The sequence below is a fragment of the Lolium perenne genome, chromosome 4 (genome assembly GCF_019359855.2).
Source record: "Lolium perenne isolate Kyuss_39 chromosome 4, Kyuss_2.0, whole genome shotgun sequence".
NCBI lineage: Eukaryota > Viridiplantae > Streptophyta > Magnoliopsida > Poales > Poaceae > Lolium > Lolium perenne.
The window spans coordinates 222,516,584-222,540,612 of NC_067247.2; the positions used below are offsets into that span (position 1 = coordinate 222,516,584).

The 24,029-nt window shown below is 47.6% G+C and overlaps 1 long non-coding RNA gene across 1 annotated transcript; it reads right to left on the reverse strand.

Annotated features, from left to right (window-relative positions):
- Positions 1–621: 621 nt before the first annotated feature.
- Positions 622–3,817, reverse strand: LOC139830601 (uncharacterized). Its single transcript, XR_011743349.1, has 2 exons — positions 3,526–3,817; positions 622–2,281 (listed from the first exon to the last, which is right to left on the reverse strand). It is a non-coding gene; the product is annotated as an uncharacterized lncRNA (long non-coding RNA).
- Positions 3,818–24,029: the final 20,212 nt, after the last annotated feature.

Below are 24,029 nucleotides of genomic sequence, written 5' to 3' on the forward strand. Positions count from 1 at the left end.
ATACTAACAATTGCAAAGGAAGAGATTATATGTGGAGATTGACAAAGGATGGTAATGAAGCAACCATAGTACAGAAATTTTTCAAAACACTTTTCCCTATGTCACTATGGTTTCCCACAAACACGTCCAAGCCTAGATGAAACAAGATAAGAATAGAGTAAAACCGTTGCTCTTCCTCACCAGAGGGTGGGTGGGTGGGGTAAGAAATAAAAGCAGAGTTCCTACTCTCGTGCACAATTTTTCCTATGTAGCTACTAAAATATGAGTTTCTAGACACAACTTCGTCCGTTGCAAGGGCTCCTAAAGGCAATCCTGCTCTGATACCAAGTCTGTAAGCCCCAGGAGTAGGAAAACCCAGAGCGCGCATGTAAGAGGGGTTTATGTGCATGAGGTCACTACAAAGGACCGTGAGGTCGCCTCGCATTCCCAAGCATATGGGTAGGCCAAGCAACAGCTCGACACGCCCATGCACACAACACCCACCTCAGAGGCTCACGATAGGCTTTCCAAGCCTGAGTGCTTCACCTTCCTGTGCACTTCACACATACACACACTGTGCACAGGATACGAGGGTAGAATACAGCTTGAATATCACAACATGACTATGTACGACACAAAAGATGGAAATAAGGTTCATATATATAGCAACGCTCTAATGAGCAAGATCCAAATGACACTCAGAGGACACATGTCCCAACATTACATCATACATAAGATAGCCAAATAGTCTGGGTACAGACAAGAACCAAATGGGACTAAGAGTCCTGAAGATAATCAAGCGGTGTTCCCATAACCAACATGCCACAGGCTGCTGCCTTAGGAACGATCCTGCTATGCAACGAAGTCGTCGTCCGTGAACTCGACAAAGTAGCCACCTGCGTACTGCTCATCATCTGTCGTACCTGTTTGTCGAAAAGCGTGTTCCGGAAAAAGAGGGAGAAAAACGAGGGTAAGTACCGTTGGCACGTACTTGCGAGACAAGACCAGCTATGCTTGCTGGTGGGCGGTGTAAACTTCGCCCGGCTATATGTGGAGTTTAGCGGCAGCAAAGCACTATCCAATAGAGACACGCTACAACATCCGTCTAATAGAGAAGGTAAGAGAGCGCATATTCTAGCAGTTCTATACTCTGCAAACAAACCCTGCCATTGCGATCCCCCTTAGCCAAGAGGTACTAACAAGGCACTCACACAGTTGACAATTTTATATCCATTCCATTATAATAGGGCTAACTTACTACGCAAGTAATTAGCAAGTTATTAGCGACAACTTTAGGTTTAAGTTGTTCTATGATCGAGTTAAACAGCTCCAAGTCGTCCATAACCGCGGACACGGCTTATCGATAAGATTTAACCCTGCAGGGGTGCACCAATGTTACCATACACGCATGCTCGAACCCGCTTGATCACGGCAGAGTCTCACAACAAGACCGTTCCCAAATCAACAAGAATGCCTAGGGGGGCCACCCGACTAAGCTACCCGAAACGAAGTTCGGCCGTACTCCGATGCGGACTCAGGGTTTGCGACGGCGGCTAGGCGTGCGAACCACACGCTTTCGCTAAACGTCCCGCGGGGTACAGTACAGAAATAAACACCCGAAGGCAACAGGAAGTAAACACCCGAAGGCAACAGTAAGTAAACACCCGAAGGCAACAGTAAGTAAAGCATGGCATACATGGCATACATGGCATAGGCAAATAAAACCAAGGTTGTGGCCCCCTTTTCAATAGACTTGAGAAATGGTAATGGGTGATGGGGGGTCCCGATAAAACCTCCCACGAGTGGTTAGCGCGCTCAGTCTTAGAAACAGATAACAAGAACTCGGGTCCTAGGGGACACAAGCGAGACAAAAATCCGATGCTTTCGCAAAGGGGCTCACCGATGCCTCTGCAATATTATAACCCTTAGCAATTTTAGTTGTAGCAAAAGTTATCCACTTCATTTTCGAAAAGGTAGTACATGTGTCAACATCCCAACAAGATATCCCGAACATTTCGAGATATCAACAAAAACCCTAAACTCGCCTACGACTCGCAAAGCTGGCAAACAACAAACAATAGGTAGGGCGAGGAGGTGTATCTCGGATATTTAGGTAACAGGTGGAATAGGACACGTGACACAACAGAATCGCAACATAGGGATAGCAATAGAACAAAAGAGCATGTAAAATGTAAAATAGGTGAAGGGGTGGGCTCGCCTGTCAGATCAGAGGTAGAAGCACAAGCGTGATCCTCCTCAAGGGTGAAGTCGTACTCCTGCTCGTACTGCTCTGCGTCGGCGTCTACTCGAGAAGAACCAAAAGCACATACAAGGAAGATATAGCATAAATCAATACAAGTGCAATGCGCAATATGATGCATGATGACATGGCAAGATGGTTGGTGCAAGGCAAAATTAAGTGGGGTGCTCATAATTCACAAGAAATGATATGCACCCACACATACATTCTTAATGCAGGTTGCAAATTTTAGTTTGGTCAATTTAGAGATGATGCCCATGATGCATGACAGTATGATATTCGAATTCGTCATGTTTTTCTGATACAAAAAGATGTAAAACATGTTGAATTTGGAATTAGGGTTTAGTAGATATGAACATTTCAAGTTTTAGCCATTTTAACCCATTTCAAAACGTTGTCAAATTTATATTGTTCAAAATTCACAACAGAGTTTACATTCATGTAACTACTGCTTTGCTGATGTTCCAGGATATAAGGTTTGTATGAAAAGGAGTGGAGTCCAAAACCTGTTTTACAAACAAAGCAAAAAGGTGCTGTGAGTGTAACCAAATAAACAGAGCTCCAGGAAAAGGAATATGCACAGCGTGTAAGATTAAAAAAAAAATGGTTTGGTGCGCCTGCCAGGATTTGAACCGTGAACGCGCTGCTGTGAGATCAGGGGCACAGACAGTGTGCTATGTCACAGGTTTTGAAGCTATACGAGTAGCATACAAGGTAAGCTGTAGCAACGGGTTAACTGAATTTTGGACAACTGCAAACTGAAAACTGTGACAGTGCAGACTGAAGACGTGACACTTGCAGGAGTTTCGTGCACGACTTTTAAAGTGGCGAGATCTAAGAAACTGGGAAGACTTTGGTGGAGATTTCGACGGTTTGAGAAGGAGGGAGGTGCCAGAGTTTGTTTGGAGGTGGTATGGTCCGAAGAGGAACACGGTGGTGGCTGCGGTGAACTTGGAAAAACGTGACAGCGTCACAGACGAAGAACAGTGAAAACAGAAGCCTGTTTCCTGGACCGAAGTTTGCTTGATGATGGCGTCGTGTACAGGCATCGAAACTAGGTGACTCCAAAACAAAAGTTGTAGATCTGTGTCCCAGCTTTGTAACGGTGCCAAGATCTCGCGCAGAGGTGGAGTGGTTCGCCGGCGGAACTCGTCGGAAGTCAGTACCGTGAAACAGCAAAACTGGAACTTCGTTTTTTCGGTTCGATCTCGCTCAGATCTTCGCACATGTGATGGAGCAGCGACATAGAGACATGCAGGGGAGATGTAGGAAGGAAGGCTGCTCACCCTGGGCTCGTTGTAGAGGAAGGGCAGCAGTAGGGGTCGCCGGAGATGATGAAGAAGAAGGAGGCCGGGGCAGGAGTTGAGGAAGTGGGCGTTCTCGAGCAGATCTTGGCGATCCAGGTACCGTGAAGAAGACGAGGACGTAGAGGGAACCGTGGTGGTTCGATTTCAGAGCTCAGGTGGGGTAGATGGCGGCCATGGCGACGACGGCGAGGTTTAGACGGTGGTGTTTCTCTCACAGCAGGTTTTCTCTCGGGGCTTTTCTTGCAGAGAAGGAGAAATGGCGGCGGAGCTGGAGAGGGGAAAGAGCTAGGGTTCTGCTAGCACCTGGCGTTTTAAGGATGCTAGGTGGCAAGCATCAACGTGATGGGAGGAGATCATGTGGTGAAGGAGGTGGTCGTACACGAAGAAGACGACGAACAGGAGCTCCCCTCCACACGTTGGAGCTGGGCTGGGCCAAAGAAAGGCTGCCGTGGCTTGGTTGCTGTGTTAGTTGGGTTAGGTTAGCTAGGCTTGGGTTAGTTTCCTGTTTTTATTTCTTACTCCTTTCAAATCTTTTTCTGAAATTTGGAGAAGAGAAATATTTGGACATTTGAAAAGGAATTGAATTTCAGGGAAGGCTCAGCCTTGTATACCAACTATGGTAGGCTTGAGTACAAGAAGAAAAGAGAAAGAGAACAAGAGGAAAGACATAGAGATAGTAAAAGGATACGAAAATATTTGGTATACAATTATCGGTAAACCTTAAGTAGGTCAACCAATTGAGAAAGGGTAAAACCCAACTCAAGATCATATTAATAGCATTGATAAAATAGAATAAGAAAGGTAGGTTTAACAACCATAATAGAAATTTTGGCATGACCTATTGAAAGATGGATCAAGTAGAGGGATAGGTTGGGCTTGTTAGCTTTTCTTGGAACATCACAAGAGGGAGGGGATGAACCAAGAGAGAGGAAGAGATGAAGAACAACAAGCAAACAAGGCAAAGCCAAAACCAAATGCAATTTTATAAAAGCCAAAAGGTGGTGATATGCATGAGTGCAACATGATGAGATGATAACAATGCAAGAAAGGTAAAAGGGACTAAGGTGTTACTCTTGGGATGTTACAACGTCCGTCTTCATGTCCAGCTGCTCCTCTCCTCCTCGTGCGATGCTCGTCTCTTCTTGATACCTGATGATACATAAGTAATAGGACTTAGGCAGTATAAAGTTCTCATCAATCAAAGTACCGTTTAGAAACAAGTTCACCTGTTGTTTAAGTAGCTTCGCACGAGCCCTTGTAATTGGTCCAATCCGAACTTCATTGGACTTGAGCTCCACAGCAGGTTCATCTTCATTTATTAATGACGGAGGTAGTGGTGTAGTAGGGATGTCCTCATCATCTCCCCCCCCCCCCCTTCAAAAGGCGTCGACCCCGACGCTCCAAGGTCTTCTCCGTCATATGGTGTCAAATCAGCAACATTGAAAGAATTACTGACACCAAACTCATCAACTGGAAGATCTATCGAGTATGCATTATCATTGATCTTGGCAAGCACTTTGTAAGGACCAGCACCACGAGGCTTCAACTTAGACTTCCGCAGCTTCGGGAACCTATCCTTGCGAAAATGTACCCAGACCATATCACCAGGCTTGAACAACATCTCTTTGCGCTTCTTATTCATCCTTGCAACATTGCTCTTGCCTTTCTTCTCTATCAACTCTTTAGTCTTCACATGGATTTTTCGCACAAAATCTGCCCTCTTGGATGCCTCCATATTAACTCTCTCATGTATGGGCAAAGGCAACAAGTCAAGTGGAGTAATGGGTTTAAAACCATACACCACCTCAAAAGGACACAGCTCCGTGGTAGAATGTACCGCCCTGTTGTAAGCAAACTCGACATGCGGCAAACACTCTTCCCACTCCTTCAGGTTCTTCTTGATCATGGATCTCAACAGTTGTGACAAGGTTCGATTCACCACCTCAGTTTGACCATCAGTTTGAGGATGAAAAGTAGTACTGAACAGCAGCTTTGTCCCAAGCTTTCCCCAAAGTGTCTTCCAGAAGTAGCTCATGAACTTCACATCACGATCAGAAACAATAGTCTTCGGGACTCCATGCAGTCGAACAATCTCCCTGAAAAACAGGTTAGCAATATGCGTTTTGTGGCAGGCAATAAAGTGTGACATTTTAGAAAATCTGTCCACTACCACAAATATAGAATCATGGCCTCTTTTAGTACGCGGCAAACCGAACACAAAATCCATACTAATATCTTCCCAAGGTGTAGTAGGTGCCGGTAATGGAGTATACAAACTGTGAGGCTTCAGCTTGGACTTGGACTTATTGCAAGTAATGCATCTCTTCACATACCTGTCCACATCCCGCCTCATCTTTGGCCAATAAAAGTGATCAGCAAGCATGAGTAGCGTCTTCTCACGCCCAAAGTGACCCATCAAACCTCCAGCATGTGATTCCTGCAATAAGAGCAAACACACAGATGATTCTGGAACACATAGTTTGTTAGCTCGAAACAACAACCCATCATGTATGTGATATTTTTCCCATGCTTTACCAAGAGCACATATGCGATATGGTTCAGCAAAATCATGATCAGTAGCATACAAATCACATAACACCTCTAAACCAGGAATTTTAACATCAAGTTGAGTTAATAGCATATTCTTCCTAGATAGAGCATCAGCAACAATGTTATCGTTTCCCTTCTTATGCTTAATAATGTATGGAAAAGACTCAATGAACTCAACCCACTTAGCAAGACGCCTATGCAAAGTAGATTGGGCTTTCAGATATTTCAAAGCTTCATGATCAGAATGTATGATAAATTCTTTTGGCCACAAATAATGTTGCCAAACCTCAAGAACTCTAATTAAAGCATACAATTCTTTATCATATATTGGATAGTTCAACTTAGCACCAGAAAGTTTCTCAGAAAAATATGCAATTGGGCGACCCTCTTGCATCAACACACCACCAATTCCAATACCACTAGCATCACATTCAATCTCAAATTGCTTATTGAAATCAGGAAGTGCAAGCAACGGTGCAGAAGTTAACAATCGTTTCAGTTCATCAAAAGCATGATCTTGGGCAACGCCCCACTCAAATGCAACACCCTTTTTAGTCAATTCATTCAAAGGTGCAGCAATAGTAGAAAAATTGGGCACAAAACGGCGATAAAACCCAGCTAGACCATGAAAACTTCTAACTTGACTCACATTCATGGGAGTAGGCCAATTTTGAATAGCTTCAATTTTAGACACATCTACTTCTACTCCATGCTTAGAGACAACATAACCCAGAAATATGACCTTATCTTTGCAAAATGTGCACTTCTCAAGATTACCATAGAGTTTACTATCACGCAACACTTGCAAAACATGTCGAATATGTATAATATGATCAGATTCATTGCGGCTGTAAATTAATATGTCATCAAAATACACAACCACAAACTTGCCAATAAATTCACGCAAAACATGGTTCATCAGTCTCATGAAAGTGCTAGGTGCATTAGTAAACCAAAAGGCATTACTAACCACTCATATAAACCAAATTTTGTTTTAAAGGCGGTTTTCCACTCATCCCCTTCTTTCGTCCTAATTTGATGATAACCACTACGCAAATCAATTTTAGAGAACACAGCAGCACCACTCAATTCATCTAGCATATCCTCTAAACGGGGAATAGGGTGACGATATCGAATAGTGATATTGTTTATAGCTCTAAAAGCTACGCACATACGCCATGTACCAGCTTTCTTAGGAACAAGAATAACAGGAACAGCACAAGGACTAAGGCTTATGCGGATATAACCTTTGTCGAGTAGCGCTTGTACTTGCTTCTGTATCTCCTTCGTCTCTTCGGGGTTCGTTCGATATGGTGCCCAATTGGGTAGCGAAGCTCCGGGAATCAAGTCAATTTGATGCTAAATACCTCGCAATGGTGGAAGTCCTGCGGGTACTTCATCCCGAAACACGTCGCCAAATTCCTGCAAAACATTAGAAACACCAAGAGGAAGAGGGGTCATGTCGTTAGAAACCAAAACCGTACCCCTGTACAAGAGCACAAGAGGCATGGCTGTAGGATCCTCACAAAATTCTCTCATGTCTTCTTTGGTGGCTAATGAGACTAAGGAATTCACTCTCTCACTTTTCGTTATATCACTCACAACATTACAATTCTCTCGCCTGTCTAAAGAAGCATCCTCCAAATTGACTTCAACTTTCTGACGAGACTCATTGACAATTTGCTGTGGTGTCATAGGCTGTAAAATGATTTTCTTGCCCTTGAACTCCAAGTGATATGTATTGGCACGGCCATTGTGTTGCACAGAACGGTCATAGAGCCAAGGCCGACCCAATAGCAGGTGACACACCGTCATAGGAACGACATCAAAATCAATGCAATCCTTATACAGGCCAATAGCAAACTCAACACGCACCATGTGGTTTACCTTCATCTCACCATTGTCACTCAACCACTGAATATAGTATGAATGCGGGTGCGGTAGATACTTCAACTTCAGCTTGGTACACAACTCCTTGCTTGCTAAATTGCGGCAACTCCCGCCATCAATAATGACCTTGCAAGCCTTGTCAGGACCAACTAAAGCCTTTGTTTGGAACAAATTGCAGCGCTGAGTAGATGCACTAGGCAACACATTAAGAGCACGCTGCGACACAACAATGGTGCGAGCATCAGACGGATATGCATCTTCACCATCAGTGTCATAGTCATCATCTTCTGGAGCATTAGGATCAACATCTTCTCCAGTCTCATACTCATTGTCCTCATTGATAACCATAACTTTGCGGTTAGGACAATCTCTCTTGAAGTGACCCTTGCCACCACATGTATGACAAAGCATGTCATGGTTACGCGCAGTAGACACATTAGAGCCACTCGTACTTGCAGCAGATTCTGACTTCTTTGTGTTAGACACATTTGAGACCGACTTACTAGGCGGAGGGGCGGAGCGCGTCGAAGGCGCCGGCGCCATAGATGGGGCCGCGCGGGGTGTGAAACACCCAGCTCCTGTAGCTCGACCTTTGATCTTTACTTCGTCAGCCAACTGTGATTCAGCTTCTCTTGCATGATGTAACAATTGATTCATATTGGTGTAGCTGTAGTGACGAACAATGCCTTTGATGTCATACTTCAAACCGTTAAGGAAACGCTGCATTGTCATCTCAAGAGACTCACGGACACGGCCACGCTGCATAAGCATCTCCATCTCCATGTAGTATTCAACCACAGTCTTCACACCTTGTCTCAAAAGAGTCAGCTTATCATATATATTCCGCAAGTAATTTGTAGGCACAAAGCGAGAAGTCATCGCCTCCTTCATGGCACGCCATGTGCGTATAGGCTGCTCACGATCCTCTTCGCGGTTATGAACAAAAGCATCCCACCAACGCAAAGCATAGCCATCAAATTCGGAAGAAGGAAGCTTGATCTTCCGGTCTTCAGTATAATGCGGATGTAAACTCCACAACTTCTCAATCTTCAGCTCCCAAGTGAGGTATTCTTCAACATCAGCTCCTCCTTCAAACTTGGGTATAGAAAATTTGGGCTTACCCAAACCATCTTCTTCATCTTGGCCACGACCATTACGGCCAAGTGGAACCAAACCGCGAGGACGATTACCACGTGGCGCATCACGAGCATTATGTGCGTCATCTTGAAGTTCAGGATCATCGTCATCTTCTTTTTGTTGTTGCGCGGTCAAATTCTCAACAGCCAAGCGCAAATCAGCAAGATTGCGTTGTACATCCGTCATTTGATCTTGCATTCTAGTGACGGTCACATGAGTAGCATCCAGCTTTTAGGAAATCTCATCAATCTTCCCATTAAGCACCTCGTCCTGAGCGCGGAATTCACGTCGCATCTCATTACGAAGAGCTTCATACTCCCTCCATGTGATAATATCTGCAGCACTCTTGTTTTCCTGGTTAACAATTCTATGATCACTAGCAGACATCGTTAGTAGATTAGTGCACTAAATCAAAAGTATATGGTGGTACTCTCACAACTCACTCAAAACTGATAAGAAAAGGAGATCTTACCGTTCCAAAGTAAATTAGTGTTGCTTACCACTTGTAGTAACAACTAGTGCACGGATGTAGCGAAGCGAATATCAAGGGTATAAGAACAAATCACACGACAAAGCAGGATATATGTGGGGCTGTAGGTAGGCTACCTATTTGCACCAATAACAAGCTCTAGCGCTGACCGTAGACAACCAATGATACTCACACAAGGCGATATAATGGGGCAATGCAACTATATGTGGGAAAAGTTGCAATGCACACGAGAGACGCTAGCAAAGCTCAACGAGACGGGCACAAGATTGCTCAACTACAAGTGCAGTAAAGTAAACTTAGGCCTTCACTTGATTCAACTAGCACTTCACTTTTCTTTTTGGATTTTTATTTTTATAACACACGCAGCGATGTAGCTCTTTTTGCTTCTTTTCAATTTTCTCTATTTTTTTTTGATTTTCTGACACAACTCCTTGATAACACGGCCAACAGAAATATGCAAAGCACCGATAACCTAACGAGCAGCCTGTCGAGCGGTAAAACTAGTCTCTTCTGGGGAGGTTCCTAGTCACTTGATATCGAAAGGCTGTGTCTATGGTTGGGAACAAGCACACTGTACGCTATGTGGACTCGGAGTAACAAAAACTGACACCACACGATAAAGTAACACAAGATGATAGAGTAAACTCAAACCCTAAAAGACTAGATGGAAAGAAAAGATACGCAAAAACAACTACGAAAAGCAACTAAAACCTGAAATTAGTGCAATCTAAGGCTGTGGCAAACCCTAACCCTAATTTTTTATGGCTTTTTCTGGATAGGAAACACTCACAACTCAACTATGGGGCTAGATTGTGGATGGCTTACCGAGGAAAACTGGAAATCTAATACCAAGATGATAAGGGGTGGCCCGATCTTCTCAGTAAGCAACAGTGGTGATGATGATCACGGAGTGATGGCAGCGGAGAAACACGACGATGAAGTGGATGATAACTTGTATGACGCAACGAGATCTCTCGATTGGTCCCTGTCGCCAATGCAACAGCTCTCAACCCTGCAAGATATTCGCAACTCCACACACTTGCGCACGTAGCCGCCGACCACGAAGCGGTAAGTTGTAACCATCTAATTCCCAATGGAACAGCAGATCACACAAGACTTATTCAGGATCTACACAATATTCAAGCAATATGGTGTAGGGATTCAATAGTTTTGCTAGAGCAAACAACTAAGAACTAGGGTTTATCTTAAACGTGGTCTAAAGCAGCTAGGGGGGCGTCCTGGGCACTTATATAGGCGTCCGGGATGAGTTCTGGTCGAAAAGATACAAAAATAACCGACCCAGAATAGATCTGGTCGAGACAGACTCGGACAAATCCGGTCTGGAATCCGGTCAACCGGGCCAGGGACCGGATCGGCCGGTCTGGGGTCCGGTCAACCGGGCGGCAACCGGATAGTTGCGAGGTTTTCCGGTTTTCATCCGGTACGATAAATCGCGTCCGGTTGGCGCCCGGTCGACCGGGTCAGTGACCGGGTTGGCCGGTCTGGCGGCCGGTCGGACCGGGTGCTGGACCGGCCTGGACGTCTTCTTCTCCTCTCGCACATGCCTCCCGCTCCTCCCTCGCGCGTCCATGAGATATCTTCATGTCCAGCTCCATGTCCAGCTTCACGTCCATCTTGACGTCCGTCTTCATGTCCAGCTGCTCCTCTCCTCCTCGTGCGATGCTCGTCTCTTCTTGATACCTGATGATACATAAGTAATAGGACTTAGGCAGTATAAAGTTCTCATCAATCAAAGTACCGTTTAGAAACAAGTTCACATGTTGTTTAAGTAGCTTCACACGAGCCCTTGTAATTGGTCCAATCCGAACTTCATTGGACTTGAGCTCCACAGCAGGTTCATCTTCATTTATTAATGACGGAGGTAGTAGTGTAGTAGGGATGTCCTCATCAAGAAACTACCGTGGAACTCGAAGACAGAGGAGTCAACTGCAACAAGATGAAGAATTCAATCAAAGAAGTCAATGGAGTCAACTTCTGCATCAGCTATAATGGAAACCTAGACTAGTAATAGAAGGGAACTTTTCCCTAATCCTAGCACCTAAGTAGCTAGATTTCTATAGCAAGCCAAGTATCTCTTAAGCTTGAGTTAGCAATAAGTTAGACTACGAGTCGTTCTTCTGGAGCTTTATTTGCAGTTTTACCTCACTTTAAAGTAGGAGGCTGTGTGGATCTTATGTAAATAGTTCGTGTGTACTTCTATAGACATACCTTGGACTCGCATATGTTTCTGTTGTACCACTCTGAGAGATGTAATATGAGTGGAACGGTGTTTCACTTGTGTTATGTAAACGACTTGTGTACTACACCATGCAGTGGTACGCTGGGTCATCACACAAAACTAGGATTTGACCAAGATTCAAATGGGTATAAAAAAACGCACATAGCCTTTTTATGCCATATTATAATGCATGAGCATTCAAGTTGATGAACACGGTCTAGAGATATTCAAGCTAGAAAAATCATGTATCTACCCTGGCCCTAACCTTAAACTCTGTATTATGGAGTCAAGCATGAAGAGAAGTGGTTTTGGGTTTCAAACATGGAAATTTCAAATTGATGAACAAGGTCTAGGCATATTCAAAACAGAAAAAGCATGTATCTACCCCTAACCATAAAGTCCGTCGATCTTATGAAGTCTAGCATGAAGAGAGAAGTCCTATTGATTTCAAACATGCATGGAAATTTCAAGAACCTCCCAAAAGCTTCATTTTAGAGTCAAGCATGAAAGATCCATGCCTGCCATTTCATTTTCATGTTTTCAGATTGTTTAAATCTTGGTCAAACCTGGCTAGTATTTGACCAAGATTCAAATGGGCATAAAATTCAAAAAAAAACCAGAAAAATGAAAAACCAAAGCACATAGCCTTCTTATGTCATATATAGTAATCATTCAAGTTGATCAACAAGGTCTAGACATATTCAAAACAGAAAAAAGCATGTATCTACCCCTAAACCTTAACTCTATCTTATGAAGTCAAGCATGAAGAGAAGTGGTTTTGGGTTTCAAACATTGAGATTTCAAGAACCCCCCAAAAGCTTTATTTTAGAGTGACTAATAAGGATCTAGGCTTACATTTTCATTTTCATGTTTTAAACTTGTTCAAATTGATCTTTGTCAAACTTAGGATTTGACCAAGATTCAAATGGGCACAAAGTTTCCTATGGATTAAAGGGTACGAAAGCTAAGTTAACTCATTTACATGACATTATTTTTCCATGAAGCCAAGTTAACTCATCTATCAATTGGTACATTTTGGAGTGACTAAGAAGGATCCAGGCTTACGTTTTCATTTTCATGTTTTAAACATGTTTAAATCTCGGTCAAACCCATGACTTGACCAAGATTCAAATGGGCATAAAAATTCAAAAAAAAATCAAAAAAATGAAAAACAAAAGCACGCGTCTTCTTATGTCATATAGTAAGCATTCAAGGTGATAAACAAGGTCTGACATATTCAAACCACAAAAATCATGTATCTACCCCCTAACCCTAAACTCTGTCTTATGAAGTCAAGCACGATGAGAAGTTGTTTTGGGTTTCAAACATGGACATTTCAAAAACCATCGCAAAAGCTTCATTTTGGAGTTTCTAAGAATGATACAAGCTTACCTTTTCATTTTCATGTGTTAAACTTGTTTAAATCTTGGTCAAACCTAGCTCGGATTTGACCAAGAGATCCAAATGGGCATAAGAATTCAAAAAAAAACAAAGCGCATGGTCTTCTTATGTCATTTAGTAAGGCATTCAAGTTGATAAACAAAGTCTAGAAATATTTAAAACAGACGAATCATGTATCTACCCCCTAACCGTAAACTTTGTCTTGTAAAGTCAAGCATGAAGAGAAGTGGTTTGGGTTTCAAACATGGAAATTTCAAAAACCTCCCAAAAGCTTCATTTTAGAGTGACTGCGAAGGATCCAGGCTTACCCTTTTCATTTTCATGTTTTAAACTTGTTCAAATCTTGGTCAAACTTAGGATTTGACCAAGATTCAAATGGGCGTAAAAATACTTAGAAGTCTAGCATGAAGAAAAATGGTGATACGGGGCGACCTTCGGTCTGCACCGCATCATGTGCGTCAACATCTACACGTCATGCAAAGGTGAATCTTTTCCTTTATGCGTTCCTACAAATGTCTCTCCTGAATGGTATGCTACTTCATCCTACGTCATATGACCATGATAGGTATGCATCGCCGAGTATGGAGGAAGTGGATGACGCCATGGAGGCTCGAGGACTCAAGGTCAACGTCAAGGTCATGGGAAGCATGGAAGAGATCGTCAAGGAGAAGGGGACGCGCCGCGAAGGCCGGCACTGCTGCTCAGGACGACCGGCACTGCCGCCCATCTCCACCGGCACTGCTGCCCTACCACTACACCTGAGGATGACGGCCCTGTCGCCCTACCTGCGCCGGCACTACCGCCCCACTGCAAAGAGCATCAAATCTGAACCCTTTATCCCTTTGTATGCCTAAACTACCCCTCCTTTAGTGGCTCCCTATATATAGGCTCCCACCTCCCCCTTCATTAGGTTAGGAATAACTTGAGTGAGAACTTGGCTTATGCCTACACCATCCCTCCGGGATTAGGGAAACCCCCTCCTCTCTTAGATACAAATCTATGAGTTGTATCAAGGTACTCCTTATATGATTTATCTTTCGCACTTGTGATTCTACCGCGGTCTCTCACACGTGTGACTCCATAGATCGTATATCGGTCTTTCTCTCGGGGATTCTACCTCGTGTCTCTCCTTGAGGGATTCTATCGTGATAGTGGTTCGGGCTATCGGGAGTAAACCGGAATTGTATCGGGTTGTGTTGCGTGCGTTCGCGTGTGTTCATCGTGTTCTTCGCCGTGTTCTTCGTGTTCTTCCTCTCCCCCGCCTTTCCCTCGGTCAATTCGTGAGATCGGGCAACCCACGTGGCCTTAGGTCGCATCATATGGTATCAGAGCAAATGTTGCTACGAATTTGACCCCCAATTCCACCGATTTTCGTCCAAAAAATTTCCCAAAAAATTGCCCCAAAAAATAGCTCGAAATTTGATCTCCGGATTTGTTGCGTTTTTTGTGGTTTTGATCCACAGATCTGTTGTTATTGGTGCTGATCTACTACTTCCCAAAATTTCCCCTTCTAATTCCATCGATTTCAGCTCCAATTTGAGGATTTTTGGTGCTGCCCGTGTGCTGTTCCTGGAGTTGTTCATCCCGTGTTCATCTTCTTCCACCTCCCACGCCCGTCTCCTCGCTGCGCCAAGCGCCCTGCAACCACTCGTGGCCCGCCTGCTCAACAGCCGCGCGCTACAGCATCCAGGCCAACCGCCGCCGCCACAAACGCCCGCAGCGCCCACGCCTCGCTCACCCGCGTCGGCCCACGCCACCAGCGCCACGTCCGCTACGTCCACGCGCAAGCCAAACCACCACAGCGCGCAGCAGCAAGTCAACCGGCGCCCGACAACCATCGCCCGCGCTGCCCGCGACTAGCGCCACCGACAGCCAGCTTCCGCCGCCCGCGCTCGCGCCCCACCACCAGCTGGCCACTACCCGCACCTGCAGCGCCGCCTTGCTCACCTGCGCACGCACCGCGCGCAAGCTCTGCTCGCTCACCACCAGCAGCTCCCGCCCCAATCAGCCTCCGCTGCTCCATCCGCCCCAGCTCCACTCGCCAAGCAGCCTGACGTCCGGCCGCGCGCGGAGTAACAGCTCCTCAATCTCGCGCGCGCACAGGCCAAGCCTGCCCCTGGCCCCGCCTTTCCTCAGCTCTGCCTCGACGCAGCACACCCAACCGGAGGCAAACTGGGCTGCAACCGGACCGGAGCTAAACCGGGCGGCAACCGGACTGGAGCCAAACCGGGCGGTACGCCGGATGGTCCGGCCCAGGATCCGGTCAAACCGGGACCGGATTTCACAATTTTCACTCCACTTTTTGCCCCAAATTTTGACAACTTTCCGGAGCCCGTTTGACTCCAAATTTTAACAGCATCCCCCAAATACTCTATATAGTCCACCTCCCATTTTTGACGATTTTTGGAGCCCAACTTTTGACCGCTCGTTTCGACCCAACTTTTTGGGCATTGACTTAATTTGCCCGGTTTTCGTTTTGGAGTGCCTTTGGTCCGTGAGAACCGCTTCCGCGCCTACATCAACACCACGACAACGGCATCGGCACCCCGGATTCCGGCGCATCTTCGACACCATCGTCATCACCATCATCGCAAGTTCGTGTGCTTGACACCGCCTAACGTCAATAGGTATAACTTGCCTCCCCTACCCCTTGTAGCCCCTTTCTTCCTTTGTGTACCTATCCCATTGAGAGTGGCTTTTCGAGCGTTGCGAAGCATTGCACAAGTGTCACGACCGTGAGAGATGTGTGTGTGCGTTGTGTTGAGCAAAGCTCCGAAGCAAGCTCGGTGAGAAAGATACACAAAACAAGAAAAGTGTGACATATACATAGAGAAAAAAAAGCTTCTAAGCATAGAAAAAAAAGTGGAAAAAAAAAGAGAGAAAAAAAATACAAAAAGAGTGTGTGTGCCACCGACGCAAAAGAGTGCAAAGCTTGTGAGCACTAAGAGAGTTAAGAGAAGAGTGTCATTTGTGCAAATCTTGTTGCTTCTCTCATATTGTTGACGTCAGAAACCCACCGGCGGGCAGCGACTGTCAACACCGTAGAGCCGGGAAGAGCCTAGAGCTGCGGCTGGCTGAGACCCCTCCGAGCGACGGCCCGCAAAGCTCTTCTGGTCACACGTCCGATGCGAAGTGCAAGGGCGTGCCACCTGACCTATACCTGGTCAGGAAGGTGATGGAGATGCCTCGCTTAGTTTCCTGCAGGGCATACACGTAAACATTAAATACGAGCCTCGATCGGCTCTCAGGTTATCCTGTGAATCGGCTCAAGGAGCCGATCCACCCATGATTCGTACGGGGTGCACGAATGTATGGTGGTCCTGCTTGATCAAGATAAAGCTAATGAGATCTACGACGATTTAGGGTTTTCACCGCATAATCGGATCATCCTACTCCAGGTTGGGCCTCGCGGCCACGCACGGTGATCGTAAGCCGATCCTAAACAAGGCCTAAAAACCAACACGAAGTTGATCCCCGGAACATCCTGTTTAGGACTTGCGAACGACACCCTACGTGCCGCTGGATCCTCCCCCCCTTTGTAAGGCCTAACTATTGCAGATATTAAACTAATCCTTGTAGAACAAGGAGCAATCGTAACGGATCAGATCTACTAAATAATGATCAAGCGGGGTGCCGCCCCCACACCTGAGATAGGTGTGAGGGCGGCTAGATATGCAAGGGTTGCACTACGCTAGCATGTTACGCGAAGAACTATGCTAACCCTAACAAATCTACGATAACTACGTTGCTCGCCATCAACAAGGCTTCAGTACGAGCAACGCATGAACAACGTGGAGCTGGTGCTGCCTAGATCGCAAGATGGCAGCATGTCGCTTACCGGATAGAAACCCTCGAGACGAAGGAGTTGGCGATGCGCCGAGATTGGTTTGTTTGGGTTGAACGTGAGTTGTTGTTTATTCCATAAACCCTAGATACATATTTATAGTCCAGGGGACTTTCTAATTCAGGCGTGCACCTAACCGTGCACGGGTAAAACTCTAACTTCTAACTTAAGATACGATCTAATAAATTACAGATACAAGGGCAAACTAGCCCAAACTTGGTACGCAAGGCCGATTCACGTAATCCTTCCATGTATATTTCTTTAAGTCCATCTTGATCGCGGCCCACCTCTGACTCGGTCAACATCGGTGATAACACATGCCCCCGGGTTTTGGAATGGGTAATTCCAAAATCACTCTGCTTTCTTTCGTCGGGTCATGTCGTGGCAGAACCGTTGCAGTATCCTTCATCATGATGCCTTGCCTTCTCAACTTCTCCGCGTGACTTGGCAGTTTTTTTTTTCTTAGGCACCACTTCCTCGGAAACTGCTGTGGCATTGAATTTCCACTATATCCCCTTTTATTTAACCGCTACGCACAGTTCTCCCCTGCATCTCCTTCGCATTAGCACTCCAAAAGCCCTCCTGCGCCACCATGTCTTCTTCCTCCTCTCGCCCCATCGGATCTTGCCGCCGCCCTCCACGTCCCGTGAGCCGACGCCGGAGTACAACCCGGGGCCGGAGGTCCACGCGGCCAACACCCGCCGCGCCATTGCGGCCGGGAAGGAGTCTAGCCACGACTTCTCCATCTGGTCAGAGGACGACAAGTCCCTGACCGACGGGGAGAGCGACCTTCGCTTCCTCGCCGTTGGGGAAACGGAGGAGGAGAGCGACGACGACAGCTTCTCCTGCGACTTCACCTCTTCCGAGGAGGAGGAGGAGCAGGAAGAGGAGGAGGATGACACCTCCTCCGACGAGCCGCCGGCCAAGCGGTTCTGCCCCTGGCCGGGCAACCTCAGCGATTTCGACAGCCGACGATGACGCCGACGAAGAAGATGAGGACAATGAGGGCCCGATCGGCGGCCACCGGAGCGATGACGAGCCCGCCGGAAGCAGCGCCGGCCGGCGACGACGGCGACGACGAGGGCGATGACGGCCCGTAGATAGGACCTCTAGAATAGGGCCAGTAGTAGTAGATGGGGCAATGTATCCCCTAGTATTTCCTTTTGAGAGCAATCAGCTCTTTATGTAAGAAATCTCGCCTATCAATGAAGAACTTTTCCCCAATTTGATTTTGCCGATTTCTTCTGAGTTTAATTTAGCCGATTCCCTCCTCCACTGACCTTGCCGATTCGTCCCCTTTGCCAATGCGTAATGAGCCGATAGCAACGCATCGGTCCTTTGAAATTCACCCTTCCCTTCTTCAACTGATGATTTTCTAAATCTGGTGGAAAATGCAGAATCTTCAGGAAAACCTTTGAAAACCTTTGAATTCTTCCAACCAAACCCAATGATCATCTTCAGCACTCATCCTTTGTGAAGAAGGTTGCAATGAAAGATCAGCCGATGGTATCCCAATCGGCTCCTTAAACAGAGCAAAACAGAGTATCCACCAGGCCTGCTGCCCCCCGAGCCTTACTCGAGGCGAGAATGTCAGAGAGAATGCGCCAAAGCCGATCCCCTTTCTTCCTTAGACAGCCGATATACCCCTTCTCACAACACGGCTGAACTAATATCAACAAAAAGTTTCAGAACCCGGATCGGCTCGAAGCAACTTCCATTGTTTTACTCTGCGACGGCGAAGGCACCACAGTTGGCCGGGATTTGGTGGAGATTCAGTAAACCTCGCATAATTCCACTAGAGTCGATGGCTGCACATCGGCTGCTTCTTAATTCTAAAGTCGATGCCCTTGCATCGGCTGTCCAAAAATTTGTTTTTTACTGGCCGATTTTCTCCTATCGGCCCCCAATATTTTATTGCACACATGTCCTCCTGCATCTGTTCCCAAATTCATCGTGTTTAGGTGCCCCCCGAGCCGAATCTGTCAGGGCATGGCAGATATCGGCTCTGTAATTCATACGTCGGCTCCGGTAGGAACAAGGACGGACACAAGCAGAACATGTGGTGAGGATAATTTTGGTCGATTGCTGGGATCGGCCTCCATGATGATTGAAGCATTGACTGAAGGTTCCGTAATGTCCCTTCAAAGATTTTTGGGGCCGATCACAGGGATCAGCCTCGCCATGTTTGATCATCGCTTCGCTTCAGCTACATGGTCAGGCCAGTGGATAAAACCAGCTTAACCCTTCCCTTCGACACGTCGATGCGCTCGCAGTCATCCAAATTGATACCTGAGAGGGGTTCTTGGCCTCCTGCTTCCCATGCGTTCATGCCAGCCGTTGAAATTTCGGCTGAGTCATCGGCCTGGACGACCTCTACCTCATCTCCATCCCACTGTATTATGCATTGGTGCATCGTGGAGGGAAAGCAGCTCTTTGCGTGGCTCCTATCTCTTCCTAGCGAACAAAGCATAAGTGCTCGTGCTATCGACGATGAAGAACGTTGTAGGGATAGTTTTCCTTCCTACGGTCGGATCCACGTTCGAACTCCTTGTGCCTCGACGCTGGCCGTTGAAATCGCTCAATGTCACGTTGGTCTTGATTAGATCCGAGCTAGAGCGTCCCGGCCCGACGTAGCATAGAGTACGGCATGATGTTGACTGCCGCTCCAGTGTCCACCAGCATCTTATTTACAGGCCTCCCATCGATATATCCTCGCAAGTACAGGGCCTTCAGATGTCTGTAGCTCTTTTCTCGTGGCTTCTCAAAGATAACCGGCCGTGGGCCGCAGTCAAGTTGTGCCACGGGTATCTCATCTAATCCTGGAGCACTGAACTCCGAAGGGAGGATGAACACCATGTTTGTACCAGCCGATGTTTCATCATCGGCTTTCCTTTGCTTGGGACGCCACTCCATCTTCCGTGGACGACCCTCTTCATCCAGGGTTCGCTGAACTTTTGCAGCCAGATCAGGCCGTGCCTTCCTTAGCGTATGCAGGTATAACCTTTCGGCTTCCTCCAGGCCACGCAATCGTTGAACCCTGCGCTTCTGTGAACGGCTGAGTCCGTCAGGGCACCGCCTTGGACGGTGATACCTGTCTTCTTCTTGTCCCTCGTCTTCGGAATCCTCAAGATCTGCCCACCGAGGGGGCTCAGCACGTTTGCTCTGTGGCAGGAGAGGCCCTAAGCGCTTGAACACAGACACGTTGGCTGCCTCCTTCTTCTTCTGGTTGCATTCTGGGCAATTGCCGATTGTGGGCAATCGGCTCATTCCTGAATCCCAGCAGTGTCTGAAGAAGGGGCAGTCCCAGTGCCTGGCGTTGTCATCTTGCTCCCTTGATCCTTCCGTGGCGCGGCGCTCGTGCTCCTCCTCATCGCGATCATGCCGACGATGTCTTCTGGCTTCTCTAGCCAGGCGATCTCCTTCATCATCATAGCTGGACCGTCGGCGTTGGTCATACTGACTCACATATTTGTTGAGGAGGTGATCAGAGAGGGGTCGCTGATATCTCATGTTCTTCACTTCTCCCTCTGTGACGTAGCGCTTGCCATCATGACGGAGCCGATCGCGTGGAGCGGCCTCCTCTGTGTCCTTGCTACGAGAGCTGCTGCCCTCGTCTCCATCTTTGCCAGAGTGGTTCCCAGGTCCTACCATGTTGATGCTGAACGAGGATCCTGGCTGGCAACCTTCAGGGTAAGTGCATTCCACCATGTTAATCGGCGGGAAAGGGCTGGGTGTCGACCTTCATGGCGTACTGGTTGAAAATTAGGCGCCCTTTTTCAATCGCCGCTTGGATGTGCTGACGCCATACCCTGCAGTCGTTGGTGGCATGGGAGAGCGAGTTGTGCCATTTACAGTATGGCTTTCCGTTCAGCTCTTGCACCGTGGGGAATTTGAGACCTTCAGGAATCGTCAACTGTTTCTCCTTGAGCAGGAGGTCGAAGATTTGCTCAGTCTTGGTCACGTCAAAATCAAATCCCCTGGGTGGGCCTGGTGGCTTTACCCATTTGCAGTGGCACGGGGTTCCTCCCCGAGTCCATTCAGCCATCGCTACCTCTTGGTCTCCCGCAGAACTTCGTCTTCCTCTCGCATCGACCGGGACTACCGCACGTTTGAACTTGTCTTGGTACAGTCCGGTGGCGCTGTTCATATGCCGATAGTTTCGAACCATATGCGCCGATGAGGGATAATCGCTTGGGAGGCCATGTCCTTGAGCTGTGTTGCAAGGCCTGCTACCGCCAACTCGATCGCTTCTTTTTCGATTATACGAACCGAATAACATCGGTTCCTAAGATTCCTGAAGCGCTGGATGTACTCTGTCACGCTTTCTCCGCGCTTCGACGTAGTTGTGCTAGATCGGCAATGCCGGACTCGGAAGCCTCACGAATGGTACCGCATATGGAATCGCTCTTCCAACCGCTTCCAAGTCTGGATGGAGTTTGGTGGCAAAGAGGTATACCATCCGAAAGCCGATCCCGTGAGGGACCGTGAGAAGAGCCTCACGCGTAGCTGATCCGACACCGAAGCCGGTCCTAGTTGTGCCAAATATCGGCCGACGTGCTCGATGGAGCTGGAGCCATCCGATCCACCGAATTTGGAGAAATCGGGAGCCGATACTTAGGTGGCAGCGGGATCATCTCGTACTCGTGCAGGTACGGCTTGGAATAGCCGATTGCCCTCCTTTTCGGCACCATGCCGAACTGGTCTCTCGGTATAGTCTTGATCTGATCCGCCGTCTTTGGCCTGCAGGAGTTGAACTACGAAGATTCGCCGGGGTGGCGTACTTAGCCAGCCATGTTTGCTTTTCAGCTACGAGCCAACCGCAGAGCTGAGCTCCGGAGGTTCGTCGGGGTGGCGTACTTAGTTGGCCACGTACGCTTCTCAAGCTCGTCGGCGACGTTCCTCCCGTTTTCCCAAGTCCCCGATGTTATGGCCTGGTTTGTGAGTGCCCAGTTGCCACAATCTGGCACATACGTGCACGCGTACCCGTGGGGGATCTCCTTAGGCGCCTCGGTCAAGAACTGGTAGTCACTAGGGTCACCACCGATCTTGTAGACGACGAATGCCGGTGTAGCCGGCACTTCTGGTGCTACCAACGCATATGGCAGCGGTGGACGGGACTGGAGTGGCAACTCTCCTTGATGCATCCCGAGAGCTGGTCCTGACGGCGAGTATTGGTACCTCATGATCTCCTGGATCACGCGAAGAGCGACACGCTCCAACGTGTTGACCAGGTTCTCAGAGTGACGGTGTAGCGAGTGAGCCACCAAGTAGTTGATCTCCTGCCGTAGGCCCCTGGTGCGTTCCTCCGACGGGGCAGAGAGGTCTATCCCATCGAGTGCACCTTCCGGTGAGAATCCCTTCCATCTGATGCCATGGGAACGGGTTCTCTGAAAAGAGCCGATGAGGTCGGCTTCGAGGGTGACTTTGATCTCGTCATACCTCTTCTTGAGCTCGTCGGGCAGCTCCTCGTAGGTGACTGGCGTGCCGTCCGCCATCTCAGATGTAGATGGCGATGTGGTTGATGTAGACGATTGTCCCACCGGGCGTGCCAGAATGTGTTGACGTCAGAAACCCACCGGCGGGCAGCGACTGTCAACACCGTAGAGCCGGGAAGAGCCTAGAGCTGCGGCTGGCTGAGACCCCTCCGAGCGACGGCCCGCAAAGCTCTTCTGGTCACACGTCCGATGCGAAGTGCAAGGGCGTGCCACCTGACCTATACCTGGTCAGGAAGGTGATGGAGATGCCTCGCTTAGTTTCCTGCAGGGCATACACGTAAACATTAAATACGAGCCTCGATCGGCTCTCAGGTTATCCTGTGAATCGGCTCAAGGAGCCGATCCACCCATGATTCGTACGGGGTGCACGAATGTATGGTGGTCCTGCTTGATCAAGATAAAGCTAATGAGATCTACGACGATTTAGGGTTTTCACCGCATAATCGGATCATCCTACTCCAGGTTGGGCCTCGCGGCCACGCACGGTGATCGTAAGCCGATCCTAAACAAGGCCTAAAAACCAACACGAAGTTGATCCCCGGAACATCCTGTTTAGGACTTGCGAACGACACCCTACGTGCCGCTGGATCCTCCCCCCCTTTGTAAGGCCTAACTATTGCAGATATTAAACTAATCCTTGTAGAACAAGGAGCAATCGTAACGGATCAGATCTACTAAATAATGATCAAGCGGGGTGCCGCCCCCACACCTGAGATAGGTGTGAGGGCGGCTAGATATGCAAGGGTTGCACTACGCTAGCATGTTACGCGAAGAACTATGCTAACCCTAACAAATCTACGATAACTACGTTGCTCGCCATCAACAAGGCTTCAGTACGAGCAACGCATGAACAACGTGGAGCTGGTGCTGCCTAGATCGCAAGATGCGATCTAGGCAGCATGTCGCTTACCGGATAGAAACCCTCGAGACGAAGGAGTTGGCGATGCGCCGAGATTGGTTTGTTTGGGTTGAACGTGAGTTGTTGTTTATTCCATAAACCCTAGATACATATTTATAGTCCAGGGGACTTTCTAATTCAGGCGTGCACCTAACCGTGCACGGGTAAAACTCTAACTTCTAACTTAAGATACGATCTAATAAATTACAGATACAAGGGCAAACTAGCCCAAACTTGGTACACAAGGCCGATTCACGTAATCCTTCCATGTATATTTCTTTAAGTCCATCTTGATCGCGGCCCACCTCTGACTCGGTCAAATACTGGTGATAACACATGCCCCCCTGGTTTTGGAATTGGTAATTCCAAAATCACTCTGCTTTCTTTCGTCGGGTCATGTCGTGGCAGAACCGTTGCAGTATCCTTCATCATGATGCCTTGCCTTCTCAACTTCTCCGCGTGACTTGGCAGTTTTTTTTTTTCTTAGGCACCACTTCCTCGGAAACTGCTGTGGCATTGAATTTCCACTATATCCCCTT